Below are 19066 nucleotides of genomic sequence, written 5' to 3' on the forward strand. Positions count from 1 at the left end.
CCAATCCGTGCCCAGCAGCAGGGCAGGGAGAGCATCTGCCCCGGGCCCGTCTCAGTGCCTGGCAGAGGACGGTGACCGGGAAATGCGTGTTGAATGCGAAGCTGAGTGAATGAGGGGACACAGCCCCACGTTCCCATCCAGGTGAGGACAGTGAGCATAGAGGCAGCCTGCCTGGGACCCCTCAGAGCAGGGCCCAGAAGCCCCTCCCTTCTCCATGGCACTGGCCAGGGCCCAACGGGGACACAGGGAGCAGCCTCGACACAAGGGCGAAGCCGAGACCATACAGTGCTGGGTGCCCTCGCCCACCAGCCAAGCCTCCCCGCCCCCGCCCACCTGGCAGCATGGAATAGGGGCCTCTGGAAAGGGCTCTGAAGCCCACAGGAGCTGGTGCAGGGCGGGGCAGGGGAGGCGTTTAGGGCGAGCTAAGAAGTCCCCACTAGTGACATGTGTGCAATGCTGCGTGCACTGGCTCACAGGGCCTCTCGGAGGTCAGCACGGCCACCACTGTCGCCACCCGTCACTTGGAGGAAGCACAGAGACCCAGACAGTTATGAAACAAGCCACGGTCCCAGGCCACTAAGCGTAGGGCTGCAGATTTAGCAAATAGAAACACAGGACACACAGCTAAACGTGGATTTCCGATAAACAACAGAACAATTGTTCAGATAATTTTTGGTACAAGTAAATCCCATGTAGTGTTTGGGACATACTTATACTAAAAAAATTATTGGTTGTTCATGTGAAACTCAAATTTAACTGAGCACCCTGTGTTTTATCAGGCGACGGACACTGAGGGTCAAGCTGGGCGTGAAACCGTGATTTTGCTGCAGAGCTGCCCACGGAGGCGCTGGTGCACAGCAACACGGGGTGCAGCTCTCTCACTGCCCTGCTGTGGTCACTCGCTGCCCCTTCAGGGAGAGCTTTATAAGTTCCAGCTTCCGGATTCTAACAGGACCCAGGGCCGAGGAGTGAAGGCCACTTCCAAAGACGGCCGCCCTGACAGAGACGCGGCCAGGCCGGAAACAAGAGCAGGACTGAGCTCACGGGGTGCCAGGGCTTCAGCCATCGCTCAGCTTCCACCTTGACGACCAGGCAGGGAAGTTATTCGGCAGAATCGGGAGAAGATAATCACTTCTAATTACCACCACTCCAGCCCTGGAGCTCCCAGCAAATTAGAGTGTGTCTTTCATTCCAACTGACACCCTGGACGGCTGCACGTTATGCATCAAACAAATCACGAATCCCCAGGAAGGACTCATCGAGGTAATTTGCTGGTAAAACATTTTTTACGGAAGTAAAGCTGATGAGAAGGAAGCTCAGTGGCGTTCTCTGACCTTCCTCCGGAGCAGGTGGGGCGCTGGCCCGCAGCCACGCCCGGCCTGCCCTCGGGGCTTCGCACTTGGCCCCACCGGGAGCTCGCCCGACACCACCTGCTCTGCTCGACACCACCTGCTCTGGGGTCGTGACACCCCTGTGGAGGTGGGGCGAGAGCCACATCCACAGCCTCCCGTCCTCCACGAGAGCCTCCCGCTCCGGAACAACGCCCCTCCTCCCCCGCGCAGCCTACAGGACAGACTGAGGCAGCAGCACGCCCTTCTCCCTTTTTAACAAAGTCTTGGGCTTTTATCTTCAAAGACAAAGAAATCAAAGAGTTGCTTCTTTTCTCTTTTATTCCCTTCCCTAACATCTGAAAGGGCAAAAGTGGTCTTTTCAGGACTTTTCAGCCAGAACCTCTGCTTTTTTTTTTTTTTTTTTTTGAGACAGAGTCTCGCTTTGTTGCCCAGGCTAGAGTGAGTGCCGTGGCGTCAGCCTAGCTCACAGCAACCTCAAACTCCTGGGCTCAAGCGATCCTTCTGCCTCAGCCTCCCGAGTAGCTGGGACTACAGGCATGAGCCACCATGCCCAGCTAATTTTTTCTATATATGTTAGTTGGCCAATTAATTTCTTTCTATTTATAGTAGAGACAGGGTCTCACTCTTGCTCAGGCTGGTTTCGAACTCCTGATCTTGGGCAATCCGCCCGCCTTGGCCTCCCAGAGTGCTGGGATTACAGGTGTGCAGAACCTCTGCTTTTTATTTCACAGGAAGGAAACGGCCCCCAAGGGGCTGACCCCAGCTGACCCGGCACCAAGTGTGGGCTCGCCCACGCGCCAGCAGGGCGTGGCCCCAGCTCCTGGAGCACAGTCACTGCAGCCAAACCAGCCCCCCAGTCCCTTCCCCAGACCCCAGGCTCATGGTCAGCATCGAGGGGAGGGCCTAGGGGTCAGGAAAACTGAAGCCCTCCAGGAAAATAACCGCGAGACAGAAAGAGCAGCACAGCTGAGTAACCATTGGTTACGGCCGCGGGGCTCCCGTCAGGCGCTTCGTGTCAGCAGGAGCTGCTCTTGGCAGGAGGTTCCCCGCCCGGCCACAGCCCGGCCACAGCACCCTGGCTGCTGGGCCCCCGACTTTCCACAGAAGCCCAAAAGCCACCAGCACCCCCACACGCAGGCCCCGCGAGTGACAATGAGTGAGCCCCCCTTAAACCGGTATTGGCACACTGGGCACAAAGACACATTCTGCAGAGAGCGAGGGACAGAGGGCCAGCGGGGAAGGAAGGAAAAGAGGCACAGGGCCATGGAAGGGCCCTATCCAGTAACCAAGGGAAAGAGCCACAGAGGTCGAGAAAAACGACAGGCTGCAATCCGGCTCCCTGCTGACCTCAGCAAGGACGTGCACTGTGCATGCGGCTCCAAGCAGAGGGAGCAGTGGTGGCACACACCACGGATGGCCCCGGGAGAAAAGGTTGCCGCGGGAGTGCAGGGTAGCGGCAGCGGCCCAGGAAGGTGGAAAGGAACGTGGCCACCTGGCAGGACTGACCTCAGAGGGCCCCGCTCAGCTCCCACCTAGCAGGACTGACCTCAGAGGGCCCCGCTCAGCTCCCACCTGGCAGGACTGACCTCAGAGGGCCCCGCTCAGCTCCCACCTGGCAGGACTGACCTCAGAGGGCCCCGCTCAGCTCCCACCTAGCAGGACTGACCTCAGAGGGCCCCGCTCAGCTCCCACCTGGGAGCCTGTGAAGTGGGCCTGGGGCGGGGCGAGAGGGGGTTGGCCTCAGACTCCAGAGAGGGTGCAGAGGCAAGAAACAGGTCACTGAGCTAGTGACAGGGAGAGCTGGATTCAAACCCAGACAGTGGCCAGGACAGCGGCCCCCACTCCTATCACACCACTCATTAACACAAACACAACTATGCGAGGCTGGTCCAGGCCCAGCCTCCACCATGCCTGCTGACCCCACGTGTGCACACACACGCAGACGTATGAACGCACACGTGGGCACACACACCTGGGCACGCACACAGGCCCCTCGCACGCCTGAGAGCAACCAAGCTGCTCGGGATGACAGCTCCACCCAGCGGCCAGTGGGAGAACTGTCTGACTTGAGGCCTCTCCCAGCCGGCCTCCTAGGCCAGGGCCAAGGGCCCCGCCTGCCATGGCATGGGAGACACACCCACGTAACTGAAAAGGGTCAGCGCGGTCCGGATTGGACTTTATACTCAGCAAAGAGCATCACCGCAACACCTAAAGCCTCATGCAGTACCCAGGGACCCCCTCTACATGCCAAAGCCTACCTCCACAGCCTCTTCTAATTAAATCTAATTAAATCTGTTTTTCCTCAAGCACCAGCATCCAAAATTAATAAAATCATTGTTTACTCTTCTGAGTACATCTGGTTCATCGAACAGTCATATCACAGTAATTTCATTTTGCCTCTGCAAACGTAGCCTCTTCATCCCCACGCAAGCGGCATAGAATTCAGTCTCTCCCATCCAGTGCAGCGAAAAACATTGTTTCTGAAAGAAAGTGCATTTCACATTTTAGATGACAGACACCCGACAATATCCTTGGCCCACAATCCATCAGTGTCTTAAAAACTCCTAAATGTTTTGGCACTATGCTTTCACTTGCTAGTTCTCTAATTTAGAAGCAAACAAAAAAAACCCACACATTTCAGACAGATCATGGTGCAAATCTTAGAGAAATGAGACTCTACAAACACCCACAACACAGCAACATACAGGAAAAAAAAGAAAACAAAACTCCCCTCCTTGGGCCCATCATTCTGCTGGTTCCACAGAGCTTTCCTACCCGTGAGCTGATGTAAACCCTCCTAGTTCTCTGTCTGAGTTAGGTGTTATTATCCCACTTCACAGATAGAATGATAGAGGCCCTGAGAGACTGAGGTGTTAGACTGTACACTCCCAGATGTGAAATCTGTGTCTGTTTTCCTCACTAAAGCATCAGTGGCACCAAGCACAATACCTGGTCCATAGAAGGTGCGCAAAAAATTTGCTGAATAAATAAATAAATACACACAAAAAATATTAAATTCCAGAGTCAGACCCCAGTCCTGGAGTCCAGTTCATTCTACTTGTTCCCTGGCTCCAACTGTATTGAGATGGGTATGGGCAGGGTCCTCTTGGGAGCAACTGCTGTGGGTCACTGTGGACACCTGAGGCCAACAGCCAAGGGGGTCTCTTCCAAAAAGTGGGCAGAGACCAGGAAGCCCCTAGATGCATAAAGCCTCTCTTCAAAGTACAAGATAACGGTTGTTTTAAGAAGGCATCCCTGGGACCAGGAGTTTGCACTGGCATCCTGAAAAGGCTGTCTATTTTTACTGCAATCCATGTTGTTAAAGTTGCATTTACTAAAGAAGATGAAAATTGCCCACGTCACCTGTCACTTGTCAGAAACTTCACATTTCTATTTCCATTCTTAGCTAGACTCAAGGCCCAAACTCCTGCTGCACCTCTGCCAGGGCTAAAAATAGCCTCCCAAGACTGTGCACACCCACCACACAGGCTAGCGCCGCACGGTGGCTGCCAAGCCCAGGCCCAGCACTCCACCCCAGGTGAGCACACCACACACACACACACACACACGCACACACACGTATGCGCGTCAGCCTGTACACGGACACATACATATGAATGCACGCTTATGCGCATGTCTGAGGGCGCACAGGTATGTGCTCGCTCTCGCTGGCTACGTGCATGTGTCCTCCCTGCTGGGATGCCAGCGGAGGGCAGGGAGCTTCTGCTGCTTTGTTTTCGGCTCCATCTTCCGCATCTAGTAAAGATTTATGCATGTGTGAATACTCTTTTAGGGCTTGGCGATGCTTACGGCTAGCGCCTCACAGTGCTCACGCCCATCTGCAACTGAACTGCAGGGCTGGCGATGCCACCAGCCACCAGAGGCCGCCCTGGAACCCCGACGGGGCATCTCGGCTCTGCAGCAGGCAGGGTCAGAACTGCCCTGAGCCTCCAAGTGTCCTGCCCCCTATGTGCTGGGCCAGGCGGGCACTGACGACCCCAGTCAGAGCCTGGCCTCCCTGTGTCCACTGGGGCAGCCAGACAGATCCCAACTGCACCGGGTCTCGCGGGGGCTCCCCACCACCCTCCCCAGGAAGCCACCCCTGAGTTGTCCCAGAGGGGGCTTCCCCTCCACCACCCTGTACTCACAGTCCCCAGAGACACCTGGGTGGTCGAGAGCCAAGGCCAAGAGGACCTGAGCCAGGCCCTTTGTGTGACCTCAGGCCAGTGGCCACACCTCTCGGAGCCTCGAGTTGATTGTTCTGGAAACTGAGGGTAAATCCTGCTCTTAGGGTCGAGTGAGAGCCTGCCTGGGAAGGCAGAGCCCGGCAGAGGCCATGCCCAGCTTCCTGCTCCAGCTGAGGCCACGGCAGACAGAGGCGTGGGCACTAGGAGCTGGCTCAGGCAGAGGCCACGCCCAGCTTCCCGCTCCAGCTGAGGCCACGGCAGACAGAGGCGTGGGCACTAGGGGCTGGCTCAGGCAGAGGCCATGCCCAGCTTCCCGCTCCAGCTGAGGCCACGGCAGACAGAGGCGTGGGCACTAGGGGCTGGCTCAGGCAGAGGCCATGCCCAGCTTCCCGCTCCAGCTGAGGCCACGGCAGACAGAGGCGTGGGCACCAGGGAGCTGGCTCAGGCAGCAGCAGGCCCAGGGGGATAACCGGCGCGTGACACACGGGACGCCTCTCTCAAGCCCGCACAGTGCCGTGCACGGACGGCTCCTCCCACCCACCTACTGTGAGGCCAAACTCACAGGCAAGCACGTCGAGGCTCAGAGAGGTGACGTCGCTGGGGGACGCCAGACAGAGACAGTGTCGGGACCCACAGGGGGTGCGGGGCTCTGCCAACGACCCCGGCACTTGCTCTCAGCACTGCCCAGCGCCCCGCTCACTGCAGCCCCGCCGCCCGGGCTATGTCCTTGCCAAGCCCCCAGGCGCCTCCAGGTCTAGCCTAGACCCACCCCCTCCGGGAGGCCTTCCCCACTTCCAACCCCAGAAGTCGCTGTCCCTGCATGTCCCCTGGCCCATGGCTGCCAGGGACACTGATGGTGCCTGACAGCAGCAGAGGCCACCAAGCACGGCTGAGCTCTTGCTACATGCTGGGCACTGTGACAGCAAGACACGGGCCCTGCCCGAGCTGCTCAGGAGCCAGCCAAGGAGCCTGACCTTGGAAGATGATGACTGAGGCCTGCTGGACCTTGGAGCCCAGGGCTCGAACGTGCAGCCAATCTCCTCCTGGCTTCAGAGGCCGAGGGCAGGAGCTTCAGCCTCCCCTCCCTGGCCTACATCACCACATCGGCCACCTGGTGACACCCCCAGGAGGCCACCATGCAGGCTCACTAGGCTACAGAGTATTCCTGGAAGTCTTCAGACCAAACACCCTCCAACAGCAAGGGCTGTAATTCTAAGTAATACTTTCTTCCTATAAAAAATAAAAGACCAATAAATTGACAATGGCTGTCAACTTCTGGGGGAACTCGGTGCCCCACTTTCTACAGTAGCAGACCAGGCCAGCTGGCAGAGAGGGTGGAGAAGCCAGTGTCCTGCAACAGCTAAGCCAGCTCTGTCACGCTCAGCCCTAGGCACGTCCCAGGGCGTCTTGAAATCAGGCTGAGCTATCAAAAGAATCAATACATTTCAGGGTGATGAAGAGCCTGCCGCCTTGGTGACAGTCCAAATCCTGGGTCATCTCTGGCTGTGGATCTAAGTCCTCACCCCAGTAACCCAGAACCTGGAAGACAGGGCTGCAAGGCACGCCAGTGGGGTGGCCTTCTCCATGCCCAGGACTGTACAGACGCATGGCCACTGGCTCACAGTCCCCGCACACGGGAGAGGCTCAGGGAATGTGGTCCCCTCCCACCTGTTCCCAACTTGCCCCCTTGCCCAGTCTGGACCTTGCGCCGGTGCCCAGCCCCAGACTGTCTGACGCCCGACAGTCTGTAGAGCAGAACTGAGCTGCACGGGAAGTGAACAGTGTCCCTGCCCAAGGGGTGCCCCACAGCATGCCCCCATGGAAGGGGGCCACAGTGTCCCTGCCCACCGGGAGCCCCACATTATCCATGCCCGTGGAGGGGGCGCCACAGCAACCCTGGCTACCAGCGGAGGGCTGCGGCAGCTCCAGCAGGGTGGGGGAGGGGCGGGCGTCTGTGGCCCTCCCGCAGAAATGGCAGCAGCTGGCTCAGGCAGGAGCCCCCACATTATGCAAAGCCCCAGCGCTGAGGGCTCAGATTGAAATGTCGGAGCAGCCGGGAGTATAAAGGTCATGCACCACGAGGCTTGGCAGGGAAGCAAATTAAGAGCTCGGGCCCAGAACCCAGGGGGGCTGTGGAGATGACGAAAAGAGTGAATCCGCCATGGGGGTTGCCAAGGGTGCCACAATGAGGCCGCGTGCCCGGCCTCGCTCCCTAACCAGTGCTCTCCGGTGTCCTGGCTCCAGGCCTGGCCCCGGGAGTCTGGGCGGCACCTGGAGAGGAGCTCGCGGGGAGGGGCACTGGCGGTCAGACCTCAGCAGCCTCCCCAGCAGAGTCTGCAGGGCCACTGGGGTCCCCCTCCTCCTGCCACCAGATTGCTTTCCCATCCCTTCCCGTCAGCCCTGCTGGAGCCCATTGGTCCTTGCTCCCTCAGGCTGTGCCCACAGCCCCCAGGGTCCCCAAGGCCTGCACCTCTGCTCTCCAACCTTCCCCACGCTGCACCCGGGCTGTGCAGGACGGTGAGCCAAAGCCACCCTCTCCAGGGACTGCTGGGCAGCATCTTCCAAGTGCTGCCGTCAGCCTTCAACGTCTCCCCGTCAGGGCTGTCAGACGCCGGGCAGGGCAGAGCGCGGGCCCCTCCCATGGTGCCGGGGTGCTGACGCTGCAGGCCACGGGCCAGCCTATGAGCAGAGGGCCACATGCCTCAGCCACCAAGCTGGCGCCCAGAGAGCCCTGCATGCCACACCCTGCCAGACAGCCTCCCCCACTCCCAGCGCCACACTCACCTCCCGTCGCTCAGCACGCCGTGCCTCCGGCTGAGAACACCCGCTCTGCCGACCACCCAACTCATCCTTACAGCACAAAGGCCACCCCCATTACAAAGACCTCCCAACTCCTCCCCGAAAAGGAATGACCTTCTTGTCCTCTGTGTCCCCACCGGACGCTGCCTGGCCCCTTTGGCAGGATGGTGCACCTTCTGCATTGTTACTTTGGACTGCCTCCTTCATCAGGCTGTCCTGGTCACCTAGGTGTCCCCAGGGCACACTGGACTGTAGGGGTTCCACAAACACTGGCTGAGGGAATGAACAAATAAACGGGCAGACACATGGAGGGTGGGTGGAAGGGCAGAGGTAAGGAAGGACAAATGGGTGGGCGGGTGGGTGGATATCTGGATGGGTGGACAGATAGATGAATGGATGGACAGATGGACAGACAGATGAGTGGATGATACATGGAAGGATGGATGGACAGCGTTGCCAGACACAATTGTTAATTTTGCATATCAACTTGACTGGGCCATGCAGTGCCCAGATATCTGGTCAAACATCATTCTGGGTATTTCTGTGAAGGTGTATTTGGATGAGATCAACATATAAATCAGCGGACTAAGGGAAGCAGATTCCCCCCATAACGCAGGGGCCTCCCCCAGTCAGCTGCAGGCTGACCCTCCCAGTCAAAAGCGAATTCTCCCACCCACCGGCCTCTCCCAGTCCCGCAGCAGCCTGCAGCCTGCAGGGTCCAGCCGGACGGCAGCCGGACGTGGACTGCAGCCGTGCGGACTCTGGCCTGGCCAGCCTCCACCATGCGTCAACCAGCTCCTTACATAAACGCTTTTGTGTGCAAGAAAACACGCATATACATGTATACATCTGTACATGTAGACACACACACACAGTATAGCTAGAGCACAGACCCCCGGCTGGCTCTGTTTCTATGGAGAACCTGCCTTTGTGTGACAGGTGCACCGGGCAGCTTTGTCTGCCCCGCACGAAAGCCCATTGACACTGCTCCTGCCGAGATGCCGCAGACGGCCGTGAGAACACTGTGCAGGCCTGACACCCGAGACGGCTTCCCGGCCTCCAGATGACGTCAGCCTCGTGCCCTGAGCATGAGGGGGATTCCAGGCGAGCTGCCAAAGGGGGCTCTGACAACCAGCGCTGGGAGTGCCGCTGTCTGCAGCAAGGGGCTTTCTGGGAAGATGGGCCAACTTTACAAGATAGACACTCTCCTTCTAGAGCTCCGGGGGCCCCCTTGATGCTGGGTCCTGGGGGGCTTAACAAACCAACACCTAGAACCTCCCCTGGAGAGGGATGCTCCCTGCAGCTGGGTGGCAGGGAAATCTCCAGAGGGCCCTGCCATTGCAGGATGGGAAGGGTCTTGCTGTGTGGGATTCAGGGAAAAGGCAAGGACATTCCGGAGACAGGAAATAGGTGAGCAGAGGAAAATACCCAGAGCCCACGTCTGGGCTCTGAACATGACAAACCCCCTGTGCCCAGAAAGCAGAAAGGACGCTACTGAGGGTGGACCCGGCGCAAGGTTGGGGGAGGGCAAAGACCAAACCAAAGAGCCACAGAGCCCAGGGCCCTCCATGCGGACAAGGCTGTAAGCAGAGGAGCATGGAGCAGGCCTCGCACTGGATGCCACCCGGGGTCAGCCCGGCCTGGCCGTAGGCACGGTCGTTCCAGCCCTGACCCGACCAGCAGGGCCAGGACTCCCATCTAGTCCACAGGACACCAGCCCGGCTGCTGAGTCCATGCAAGGGACACATGGGGCACTCTCCTGGTTTGGGTGGTGGCCCTGGGTCACTTGGGGAGAAGGCCCCAGAGGATGCGCCCCACCACCAAGCCCCATGACTCTAGCCACAGCGGCAGCAGTGCAGCTGGACAGTCATAGGGCCTGGGGCCGACCGCAGGGCAGCACAGTGGGGCCCGGGGTCCACCCTGCAGCTGGACACCATGACGCCACCTTCTCAGCCCTGCGCTGTGCCCCACGCTAGGCCCAGTCAATGCTTTGGCCACGTCCTCACACAAGTCTCACTGCAGCCCTGTGCAGGCGGGATGGCCACCCCGTCCTCAAGCGGAGAGGACCGAGACGGCAAGGAACAGCCGGGTCACAGCGCCAGACGGGGTGGGGAGGGGTGGGAGCCACGCCCACTGCCACTGGAACGCACTCTGAGCGCTGTGGAGCGGGCCTCCCACAGCGCCCGCAAACTCCTGCGGGGTGCACGGAGTCCCCACGCAGCCCTGCCGGAGCCCTGGCCCCGCACCTCAGGCTGTGACTGCACCTGGAGACAGGGCCCTGCAGAGCCCAGTGAGGCAAACGAGGTCACTGGGGCTGGCCCTGACCACTCTGACAGGTGTCCCCAGAAGAACCGGAGATCAGGACACCGGCACACACAGAGGACGACCGGTGAAGACGCAGAGGAAAGGCGCCGTCTACCTGCCGGCGAAGTGGGTCCGCGCGGCTGGGCCCAGCCCGCTCCGCCGCACGAGCACAGGACAGCGGCCAACAGATGCCAGCCTTTGGCTCCCTCCTCCTCCTCGCCGGCCTCCTGCCGGGCAGTGCACCCGGGTAGGGACGGGGAACTTCCCCCCTGCCCCCTGCCCCGCACGGCCCGTCCCCCAAGCCCACCCCGCCCTGGGGACGGAACCTCCTTGGCCTGGGAAACCCCGCAACACGCAGGTTTGGGAAGATGAGGCCGCAGACGGCAGGCGGCTGGGGCGGGCGGGCCGTCTGGCTGCAGGCCGGGGAGAAGCAGCGGCCTGGGCGGAAGGCAAGGAAGGGGAAGCAGGGAAGACTGTGAGGCTGCAAGGCTTCTCCACGGCGGGCGTGGCACGGGGTCTGGGCATGTCTGCACAGAGGGGACACGACAGGCCCTGGCCACCTGCCCCCAAACCTCAGGACAGCCCGCCTCACCCACGAGCCCCCGTGAGCACACCATTTTCTAGAGAAATTGCGGACAGGTGGCGTTTCTTAGCTCACATGGAGGGAGCAAGGCCAGGGCACACTGCGGGAGCCTGGAGCCGGTGTGGCGGAGCACCAGGGCCCTGGAGCGATGCAGGCACCCAGGGGATGCCTCAAGCCTGTGCGGGTGGAATTGGGCCACAGCCAGCGCCGTCTGGATCTCAAGAGGCCGGAAGCACAGGCATGTCTGGGTTTCACCCAAGCAGTGGTCAAGCTGAAGTCAAGGCCCAGCCACCAGAGCCTCCCGAGTGAGCGTGCGTGCGCACACTCGAGCAGGTGGTGCTGCGCGTGTGAAACGCACGGTCCCACCAGCTGGTCACACCTGCCACCCCAGTGGCAATGTCCACCAGGCCGACTCCCTTCCAGCTACAGCCCAATGCGTCAATGAACTCAGCTGCTAGCAAGAGTCATCCCGCTAGTGACGTCTGCGATCTTGGTGTTAGGAGACCCAGAAAGAGAAACAAAACCAGAGAAACATCGCAGCTGGCACGCACTGGGAGTCTTGCAGGTGTGGCCTGGCGAGCAGGTGTTCCGTGACAGAGCAGGGCCTGCCCGTGAGCTCTTGACCAGTGAGACGCCCCCCCAGCGTGGGTGTGGCTGCATCTGCACGCTGGCAGCTCCACACTCTGCCCCGAGGTGCCACTGTGTCTCACCCTGAGCGGTGACTGAGCAGAGGTGGCTTGTGAAAGCTGAGGACAGACGGCAGTTTGGAATCGTGGGTCTCAGTGGAAGGGGCCACGCTTCTCTTTGTCTTGCGTGGCATCTAGCAGGCTGTCAGAGCGCCTGGCAGAAACGGCCCCTCTGCCTCCACCTGCTAGGGATAAATCCCCTAGCAAACTTCCCCCGCTGGGCCTGTCACGGATGTCCAGACCTAACTCCTGAGAAAACAGCATGGCACTGGCATCACTGTGAGGCACGTGCTATTGCTCAACGGGGCTCCGCCAGGCCCTGCCCTGACCCTCAGCAGGAAGGGCACATGAAGCCCGAGCAAAGCCAGGCTTGGGGCGGAGGGGCCCAGCTCCCAGTCTGGCGTTGCTCCCCGGGCTCTGTGGCCGCAGGCCCGCCACGTGGCCTCTCCGAGCCTCGGCCCCAGAGGAGGTGGGTGATGCTGCCTTTCTGGGTTGGGGGCAGGGTAACTTGTGAATGGTGCCCGCCACAGTGCACGCCCGGCACAGCGACACTCTGGCTGGCTTCTCCCCCTGCCCGAGGCGTGGAGAGCCGGCACGGGACATCAGAGGCCTCTGGCTGTGGAGGAGGCTTTGGGGGTTCAGACCCGTCAGAGCCACATTTTCTCACCGTGGCAGTGCTGGAATACAGCCCACGTGCTTCGATGTTGCTCCCACGAGAGGCGGGTCTGCGTTCCCTCCCCTTGGAGCTGGACAGGCTTCTGACAGGCTGACGGTGGAAGGGAAGCTCTGTGCTTCCAGGCCTGGCCCTAAAGGCCACACGGCCTCCGCCTTCCTGCAGGAAGCCCCTCGCTGTGCCCGGGCCCGTCAGCAGTCCAGCTGCTCTGCGGCCACCGCGCGGCCAGCGCACACTGGCCCCTGGCGAAGGGCGCACGCAGAAGCCCCGAGGGCACGAGAAGAGAGAGCCGGCTGCGTGGCCCTCTCTGGCTGCAGCCGCAGGGGGGACTTCAGACGGAGGCCACCCCTGCCACCCCCAGCAGTGCCTGAACAGCAGCGGGCAGGGGATGGGGTGTCTCTGGCCCCTCCCAGGACTGCGCCCATCGCAAATGGCTGGCCCCGACTGGCGGGTTCAGAACAGCCAAGCGGGAGAGCTGGAAGAGTTGTTAGATGAGATGAAATAATAAACGCTTGTGTCATGCTTTGTATTTGGCAAGACTCTGTTATCAGAATTCCTTTCAATTCAACAGAGAATGACACGGTCCACCCTGAGCCCAGCGCAGTGCCGGGTGCGCAGCGCACGGGACGGGACGGCGTGGATCCCTGCCATTCCGGGTTCAAGTGGGTGGGTGACACAGACATCAGGGACCGGAATTATGCAGAGTAATGCCCACCTGGTGACAGAAGGAGGTGTGAGTAACTATCTCTGGGGAATCAGGAAAGACTACATGGAAGAGGCAATATCTTAGTAGGGTTTTGAAGGATGAACAGGAATTGGGCTACATTTCATAAAATAGGATGGTATTTTCTTTCTCCCTTCCTTTGAGGCATTTGATAGAATATAACATTCATGCATTGCTCCCCAGTCTGTTAAACTAAGGCAAAGATGTCAAATCTCTTGGCGTGGAAAAAACGCCATTGACCAAGACAACTCAAAATGAAGCTCGGGGTCCCCAGATCCACTTGTCTGCCCCCAGCAAGCTGGTGAGAGAGGACCACAGCCTCCAGCTCGGATTGTCCCCCAAAGCAAAGGGAGCAGAGGGTCTACGGGAGACTTAAGCCCTCCCTAATGTCACGCACCTGTCTCTCCCTGCCGTGGACCCTGGATCAGGAGGTGTGTGTGGAAAAGAAACTGACGGAAGCAAAAGACCCACAGGGGAGGCTTTAGGGCCAGAGAAGGAAACCTGCCCGGTGCCTGCTGCTGAAGCTTCCCCGCTCCGCCTCCCCTCACCCTTCCACTGATCACGAATTATTAAAAAGTCATTCCGTGCTCCCTGTTTGGTGCCTTAATGGTGCATTTGTCTTCATACTCGAGGAGGATTAGGCTAGAGGAGGCAGATTTCGAGGAGAAAATTAAACGTTGTCAGACCTGCCTTCACCAGCCCCGCTCTCGGGGCCGCCTCCTGGGGCTCAGCCTTGCAAGGTTCTCAAACGACCTGGCCAGGCGGAACTTCTCAGGAACCTCCAGCCTCCCAGCAGGTGGGTCTGGGTTGGCTTCTGGCTGGTGGTGCCCGGAGGGCTGGCACAGCCGGCACAGCCTTCTCCCCAAGCCCGATCCTGGGTCCGCCCAGCATGTCTATGCTCTTTGCATGTCTATGCTAATTTGCCAATACAATTAATAAGATCAAACAGCCACTGACTTTCCTACTCTGTGCCTGGGAGTTATCAGTAACCCCAATGAATAGATGAGAAAATCGAGGCCCAGAGGCGTTCCCACCTCACATGCCACTCAGCACATGGACTCCAGAATGAAGCAGCCGGGTTCAAATTCCAGGGGTGGACACTTGCAAGTTGTGTGACTTTGTGCAAGTTACTTAACTTCTCCATGCCTTGGCTCTGCTACCTGCAAAGGGAGCAGGAGCAGCACCCGCCATACAGGGTTGTAGTGAGGGTCCGTCAATTCGCCGTGCAAAGCACTAGCACGAACCTGGCACAAGGAAGTGCTGGGGTGGGGGGGAAAGAACCCCAGGCTCTGCCAGACTGCCCCTGTCACCCTGGGGCTCTGGTCTGCCCTGCCAACGGTGTCCCCAAGCTTGGCCTTCCTGAACCCCCCACACCACACCTTATAGCAACAGCTCAGATCCAGGGATATCCCTGCATCCCTCTGCCTCCCAATACCCCACCTTCCCACTAGCCCTCTGAAGGGGTCTTCTGCAGAGAGTGGGCCCAAGGAAGGCTCACTCTGGTCTGGTGCAAAGGCTTCTTGAAGGATCTCAACCTTTTTTCAACAAGCAGGATCCTGAAGGCTAAAGAGCTTATCCCACCCAAGGCCACATCACAACTCAGAAACATGGCTGGAGGGAAGCCCAGTGCGCACCCCAGGCTGCCAGGGCCACCTTCCCTCCAGCAGGAACAAGTGGTGGGCTGGGGACAGAGGTCTCTTGTCCATCCCGGCCTCGCCATCCGCAGCAGGACAATACCACCCACCTCTCACCAACCCAGAAAATCGAGTTTAGTTATTCCGTGGGAACCAGGGATCCACTAAGGGGAAGCCCTGGGCTCCACAAAGCTGCCCTCCTTCCAGGATACGGGAGTGACCACTGCTGACTTGAGCCAGCAAGGTAGACGCCAGAGCTCACAAGGTGGGCTTCACCGGCATGTGGGTGTGTGGGCGTGTCGGGGGGCTGCTGGACCCCGGCGAAAATCCCGCAAGTGGAGGAAGAGCCCCACTGTGATGAGGACACTTACTGGACCCAGGTGCTGGCCAGCAAATGGCCCCTGACACACAAGCCACTCCTGAATGGAACAAGGCTATCTTGCTAACCAGCACTTAGCACACTTCCAAACACAGAAGAAAACAGCTTAAAGGCTGTGCAAGAAATAAAAGTATTCATATTAATGAAGCAAATATTCTTGGACTTCCTTTTTAATCTTTCAATAACACTGGCAAAGACATGGAAGTAGGAGTCGGGCTGCCACCCTGAGGTCACAAAGCCACATCAAGGCTGCTGCGTTTCCCAAAGGGACAGCCTCGAACAAATTCAGGCCACAGCTGAGGCTTCATCTGGCAGCCAGCGGAAGCCCAGAGTGCTGGCCACAGAAGGCCATGTCCACGTCAAGGATCCATGCTGGAGCTGGGGAGCTAGGGAGGAGGGACCTGGTTCTGCCAAGTTTGTGGGGAGCTCTCAGCTCTGGACCCTCGGCCCCTGCCTCCTGCACAAGGATGCCGATGTTCTAGCACCAAGATGCACAAGTGCGGGCCAAGGGCTGGGCCACACAGCCTCCAAGAAGCTCTTCTGAAGCCCAGCCTTCCCTAGAAGGGACCAGGAGGGACTGGTGGCACCTGTACTTGAAGCAGAATCACACACTAGCCATGCTGGAATTTGGGGGTGCATTGGTGGATAATTCTGGAAAACATCTGAGTGGGCACCTAGTGTATGCGCTGTCTGTGACCTTTGACCTAGGTTTGTCCTAGGAAACCATCAGACACCCATGGGTAAAGACTTATACCCAAGGACATTAATTTGGTTAATGTGTGTCAGTATGATTATTTATAATTTAAAAATGAGCATCATTCCAAGGACATAGTAATAGAACAATAAGAAATGACAGTGCAGTCACCTGTACTTTTCAGAGGATTTTCACCAATGTAGGAAAATGCTTACAATATAATGTTAGGTGCACAAAGAAGAACTCCAAACTCTGTGTTTCTGTGTGTGTGCATGTGTGCGTGTGCGTGTGTGTGTGTGTGTGTGTGTGCATTAAGGTCCTGATCTTTGCACAGAGAAAAAATGACAAGGGACTGCATCAAAAGTTTGGACATTGCTAAGGTACAGGACTTTTTTAAGTTTCTTTTTTCTCAGGTTCTTCTTGCAAGTTCTAAAATGAGCACAGGTTACAACTTTAATCAGAACATGACTGTGGGTTTTTTGTTGCTTGCTTGGTTGTTGGTTTTTAATAAAGTATAAATCTTGGTAAATTTACAGCTCAGGAATTCTGAGGTTTTGGTGTCCTGGGTCCAGATAGGACCCCAGCCAGGACCTGCTCCAAGAGACCAAAGACTCTTTTGCAGGTGAACTAGTCAAGGTGGAGCAGAGAGAGGAGAGGAAGGATTTTCCAGCCTCCTCAAAGGTCCTCTGCAGAACGCTTTCTAGGCTGGCGCCCCGACCACCCTGGGGAGACGACAGATGCCATGCCCAGCCACACTGCCCATGCAGGGCCCCACACCCAGCCCTGCCCGTCCCCGACCCTCCAGCTCTCCCGAGCCCCGGCCGGGGTGCCTAACCTCGCGGCGGCTTCCTTCCCCACACTGCCCTTCTTTATCACAGCTCTGCTGAGACCTCATTCACACGCCACGCAGCACACCTACGGAAGAGGAACCAGCAGTGGGTGCTAGTATATTTACAGATCCCCGCACCCAGCAGCAGTCAATTTTAGAGCACCAAATCCCCGTACCGTTAGCTATCAGCGCCCCATCCCCCCGTCTCTCCCAGCCTGAAGCAGCCACTAATCTGCTTTCTGTCTCCATGGCTGTCCCTGTTCTGGACGATTCATATAAGCGGAACCACATGGTGTGCAGCTCTCTGTGTGTGGCCTCTTTCACCGAGCATCGTGCCTTCCAGGTCCATCATGCTGTCGCAGCTGTCGGTGCTTCCCTCCCTACGTGGCTAAATAGCGTTCCGTCGTGGGGACACCCGTGCTTTGCCCGTCCACCCACCTGCTGCTTCACGGTGGCTGTTTCCACCTTTTGGCTGTTATGAGCAGCACTGCAGGGACATTCACGGACAAGTGGCTGTGTGGACACAGGTCTGCATCTCTCTGGGGTCTACACCTGGGAGTGGAATTGTGGGGTCACAGGGTGCAGTGCTTCTTTCTGCCTCCAGACATACCCCGCTCATTTCTCTCCTGAGCCCGGAGGTGCGCTTGCCCCACGGCCTGCGTGGCAGCCCTGCACACCCGACCACCACGGCCCTGCAGGCCATTGCTTGCTGGATTCTCTACACAGCACTAGCCCTCATCTCAACTTACGTCACTGCCTTGAGGTTTGGTGCCCTCTGCCCTGATAAAAATAAGCTCTGTGAAAGCAGGGAGCTGCTGGACTTGGGCCTTATTGAATCACTACCTCTGGCCACAGGGCCACTCAGAGGACACTGGATAAACATACGCTTAACTTAATTTACTTCTCCAAGTCTCAGTGAAGCACCTCCTCCTCCAGGAAGCCTGCCTGACTTTGTGCTATAGAAATGTCCCCTATAATATAGAGACAGAAATGATTTCAGGAGTTTCGCAAGGCTTAGCCCTGAAGGAATATGTGAACGTGTTAGCTCACATATCAAAAGCTCCTCAATTCAGGAGGGCATCTCACAGATCAGTGGCAGCACCTTCCAAGGTGACGTGTCTCCAACCTGTCGGCTTGAGCCTGCTTCTGTACCATAAAGCTTGGCAGGAGGCCACGGATGAGAACTGATCAAAGAGTGACCACCCGGCCGGGCGCGGTGGCTCACGCCTGTAATCCTAGCTCTCTGGGAGGCCGAGGCAGGCGGATTGCTTGAGGTCAGGAGTTCGAAACCAGCCTGAGCAAGAGCGAGACCCCGTCTCTACTATAAATAGAAAGAAATTAATTGGCCAACTAATATATATACAAAAAATTAGCCGGGCATGGTGGCGCATGCCTGTAGTCCCAGCTACTTGGGAGGCTGAGGCAGGAGGATTGCTTGAGCCAGGAGTCTGAGGTTGCTGTGAGCGAGGCTGACGCCACGGCACTCACTCTAGCCTGGGCAACAAAGTGAGACTCTGTTTCAAAAAAAAAAAAAAAGAGTGACCACCCAACAGACAGACACCTGAAGCTAAAAGCAATCAGCCTAAAGAGACAGTTCCTGCTTCACTCCTGACTACCTGTCTCAATCCACAAAAATTAGGTAAAGAAATATAGAGCCACTGTTATTTCTCTTTAGCCTTTCTGCTAAGGGATAGTTTTATCTTAGAACTTAGAAGTGTGTCTTAGAAAGATTTTGTAACTGTTTGCTCATGTAGATACAGTTAATTAAGGGATCTCTAGAAGCTTTTTGGAAGACTTTTAACCTAAAACGAACTACCTGTTATTATGTAAATCTGTTACCCCTGACAACCGATCACTGTACCAATAAATACTGATGTGAAACACCACTCAATGCCTCACAGCTTATGGGAATGCTGGAGGTCTCCCAATTCCCCCAACCATAAAATCTATACTTTATAAAACTGTACTTTTGTCTCTGAGTACTGTTTTATTTCTATATTCTATTATTTTCTATTTTCTATTATGTCCTTATCCCTTGTGACGACGCCTGCCAAAGGGCCCAGACGTTTTGCTGGGGGTGTAGCTAATGCCCCGCACCTGCCCCTGCCCCCAAATGTGCTGCCCTCCACCGAGCCAGCAGCCTGGACAGCACCTACCTTTCCGTTTGCTCGCTGGGGAGTGGGCTGCCAGGGGCAGGGCCGTGGCCTTCTCCCCTGTGTCCG

General features: G+C 57.7%; 1 protein-coding gene and 1 long non-coding RNA gene across 3 annotated transcripts in view; both read right to left on the bottom strand.

Moving 5' to 3' along the window:
* Positions 1–19066, bottom strand: part of SORCS2 (sortilin related VPS10 domain containing receptor 2) — a 516842-nt gene that overhangs the window by 468478 nt on the left and 29298 nt on the right. The window lies entirely within an intron of this gene.
* LOC142861168 (uncharacterized) lies at positions 3675–6224 on the bottom strand. Its single transcript, XR_012912553.1, has 2 exons — positions 5501–6224; positions 3675–3832 (listed from the first exon to the last, which is right to left on the bottom strand). It is a non-coding gene; the product is annotated as an uncharacterized LOC142861168 (long non-coding RNA).

This window comes from Microcebus murinus, chromosome 16, assembly GCF_040939455.1.
Source record: "Microcebus murinus isolate Inina chromosome 16, M.murinus_Inina_mat1.0, whole genome shotgun sequence".
Taxonomy (NCBI): Eukaryota; Metazoa; Chordata; class Mammalia; order Primates; family Cheirogaleidae; genus Microcebus; species Microcebus murinus.